Source organism: Lupinus angustifolius, chromosome LG14 (assembly GCF_001865875.1).
Source record: "Lupinus angustifolius cultivar Tanjil chromosome LG14, LupAngTanjil_v1.0, whole genome shotgun sequence".
NCBI lineage: Eukaryota > Viridiplantae > Streptophyta > Magnoliopsida > Fabales > Fabaceae > Lupinus > Lupinus angustifolius.
In genome coordinates, this window is record NC_032022.1 from 3,368,442 (window position 1) to 3,372,573 (window position 4,132).

Here is a 4,132-nt window from a genome sequence, read left to right on the forward strand (position 1 = left end):
CATCCACACCCTAGACACACTAGACATTCCTATCTAGGCTAATCTTGTGTAGGTGATAGTTGGGGTGAGCCATGTGGAGCACGCGCAAATAACATGATGCATTCAAGCTCTTCAATACACGCATTGAGGCGTTGTTCCATAGCATCTATGTGAGCAAGCCCAAACGGTAGATCTTGAGGCTCAACATATGCCACTGAAGGTGGTTGCTCAGGATTAGCAGCATTATCTTCCTCTAGCATATCCTCATTCACTCTAGCATTATGATCCACCTGATATTTCCATTCATCACCATATTTATAAATGCCCATCTTGTGAATCAGGTTATCACCAACAAGATGCTCTCGGGAATTAGTCATAATAGTGTCCACGTGAGTGGTATGAATCTCGTAATAATCAATAATATGAGAAATGAATATCTTATAGACGAAGAATCTTGATGAAGATGAAGCTATGCCCTGCATAACTTTCAGTATCTCTGAAGGCTAATTCACTATAACGCCTTCCCGTATGGCGAACATCAGCTTTAGATCATTTATGGTGGGTTGAGCATGGTCGGTTTTCAATAGACAAAGACCCTACCTTGGTCAATTCCCCTAGTACAAACAAATGAGGTCCTCTCAAGCAAGATTTATACATCTCAATAGCATCGAATGAGTCCTATGACTCATTACTACAATCACCTAGTCTTGGTCCATCAGACTCAAGACCTCCAACCTCCAAAAATACCTCTTCATCCAGAACTATCATCTTCCCCATTACCATCGAATAATATTCCTCATCCTTATACCTAAAGTTGCTATAAAATTCTCTAATAAGCGAAGGATAGAGCTTACATCTCAATTCTAGCCATTCTGCATCCGCGTACCGGATGTAGGTTTGCTTACAGTCTTGAAACTTGGCCAATCTGGCTTATTGAAGAATTCGAGAGTAATAAGGGTCTCCACAGTTTTGTCGTCCTCCTTGAGCCGAGAAAGAGCGCTTTTCTCCGCCTCTTGCTCGTTTGGCAGAATGTTTCACTCTCATCCTTCTTGAATCACTCATTATAGCAGGTATATCAGTAGTTTTAATCTATTCGACAATCGATTATTGGAAATGAGGGTTGTAGGGTTTCTAAAGAGGGATAGATGGATAGGATTCAGACTATTGGTGATTTATGGTTGAATATAGATGGAACAACTAAATTTCACTCGAAATAGTTATTGATTTCTATTGGAACACTCAATTTTTGGGAAAAGATTCAGTAGGGGGAAGCAAAGAGGATGATGATTCTAAGTGAAGAATGACACAAACTGACACTTGAATCTGATATAGCACTATCATTAGTCGATTATCTACATTGGGTTAATAGATTACCCAACTTAAAATTTTCAGAATTTGGGATTTTTTTCCTAGGTAATCGATTAAATTTTGATGATAATCGATTAATCAGTGATAATTTTCAAAAATATTGAGCCCAGGAAATCGATTAAACGGACTTTTAATCAATTAAATTGTAAGATGAAAATTTCTTTTGGCTACTGGAACTCAAATTAATCGATTAAGGCTAATAAACAATCAATTATTGACATAACTTATCACAAATTTCAGTGCATTTTGTAGATTTCTAGAGTATGCTTAGAGTGTTAATGCTAAGACACAAACCTAACGGGTTTTGACACACTAATAGAGCATAAAACCAGTCATGAATATCATCTAAACAAGGAAACATACATTCATAGCACATATCATTCATAAGCATATAATCATGATCAAGCAAACGTACATAATTACTCTAGGCAAACCCGTTTAGATATTTTTCATCAAGTATGCCAAGTTTTCTGCATAATATAAAGAAAGTATCCCGTGGAAGGGGCATGGTGAAAATATCTGCTAATTGCTTCGAGGTTTCAACAAATTCAAGCATACAATCATCTTTTTGAACATGATATCTTAGAAAATGATGTCTAATCTCTATATGCTTAGTTCTAGAATGCAGAATTGGGTTTCTCCATAGATTTATGGCACTAGTATTATCGCATTTTATAGGATTTTTTACTAGTTTTAAACTAAAGTCCTATAGTTGCTGCTTCATCCATAGGATCTGAGCGCAACACATGCCTACGGCAATATATTCAGCTTCGGCGGTAGACAAAGCAACACAGACTTGCTTTTTACTAAGCCATGATAATAGGGAGCTGCCCAAAAGGTGGCAAGTCCCACTAGTACTTTTTCGGTCTAACTTGCATCCCACAAAGTCAGAATCGAAATACCCTATTAGGGATAACGAAGCATCCCTAGGGTACCATAAACCCATAGATGTTGTTCCTTTAAGATATTTGAAAATACGTTTTACAGCACTAAAATGAGATTCCCTAGGTGAAGCTTGGTATCTAGCACACATACATACACTAAACATTATATTAGGTCGGCTAGCAGTTAGATACAATAAAGAACCAATAATTCCACGATATTTAGTTACCTCAATTGCTTTACCTTTTCCGTCCTTTTCGAGATAGTAGGATGATGCTATGGGTGTCGTTTCTTCCTTACACTTATCCATCTCGAATCTCTGCAAGAGTTCCTTGCAATACTTGGTCTGGTGTATGAATATCCCGATGTTCGTTTGTTTTATTTGCAGCCCAAGAAAGAATGTCAGCTTGTCCATCATCGACATTTCAAACTCTCCTTTCATAATTTTAGAAATTCCTTACACAACAAATCGTTAGTAGCACCAAATATAATGTCATCTACATAAATCTGTACTAACAACACATTATTTTCTGATTTTCGAATAAAGAGTGTCGTATCATCTTTTCCCCTTTCAAATCCCTTTTTCTAATAAGAAACTTCTCAATCTATCATACCAGGCTCTAGGAGCCTATTTTGAGCCATGTAAAGCCTTTTTGAACTTATACATTGATTAGGGAATTTATGATCTTCAAAACTAGGCAGTTGATTTACGTACACTTCTTCTTGAAGATATCCATTCGAGAACACACTCTTTACATCCATTTGAAAGAGCTTAAAGTTCATTATCGATGCCAAGGGTAGCAACATTCGTATAGCCTCCAAGCTCACAATAAGGGCGTAGGTTTCATCATAGTCAATGCCTTCTTCTTGATTATACCCTTTGGAAACCAAACGTGCCTTATTACATATAATCAAACCAGACTTGTCTAGTTACCCGTTTTGTGCCTATTACGGGATGATCTTTCGGTTTAGGGACCAAGTACCATACGTTATTACGCTCGAACTGGTTTAGCTCTTTTTGCATAGTTATTCCCTAGTGTTCATCCTCTAAGACCTTATCAATGGTCTTAGGCTCGACTTGAGACACAAATGCTACAAAATTACAAAAATTTCTAAGCGAGTTTTGGGTTACCAGTCCCGATGAGATATCACCTATGACCTTGTCGAGCGGATGATTCTTCTTTGTCTTCCACACCATAGACATTTCTTAATGATCGGCATTTATCTCCTGATCATCTTAAACCTCATTCTCATTCTCCATGTTCTTTGTGTATGTGTTTCCCAGTGCACCTTGTTTCCTTAATCGCATAGCTGGCTAATGCTTAGAAGATTGTGTTCTAGTCCTTCGACGTATAGCATGTTTTCTATTACGGCTTGTGAAGCATTTCCAATTCGCCCAACTCCTAGTATCTTTCCTCTATTGTTATGTTCATACGTGACATAAACTTTACCGTTTAGTGAGAGATCTAAGAACTTCGATCTATCACCTGTCATATGTCTTGAACATCCACTATCTAAGTACTAGTGTTGTCCCTAAGTTCTAAGGCATACCTGCAAAACATTTCTACTTGATTTGATTAGGTACCCAAGTTATATTGGGTCATTTCTTGTTACTAATCAAGGACTCTTGCCCTCTTCGTATCCATACATATTTACCACTAGGTATTCCATATTTCCTAATTGTTGAAAGCGTTATTCGGTGTTTATTTTAGTTGGGAGTTTTCTTCTCTCAACAAATCGTCCTAACAGCAGTGTCAGTTTGTTGAAAGATTAATACTCTCATTTTCGTTATGTCCTTTTTGTAAGTAAGAGAACTCGGTTTTATTCTTTGTTCGCCATCTCGGTTTTGTTGAAATAAATTTCAACGCCGGTATAATGGTTTCAAGAATATTCCAGTTACAAC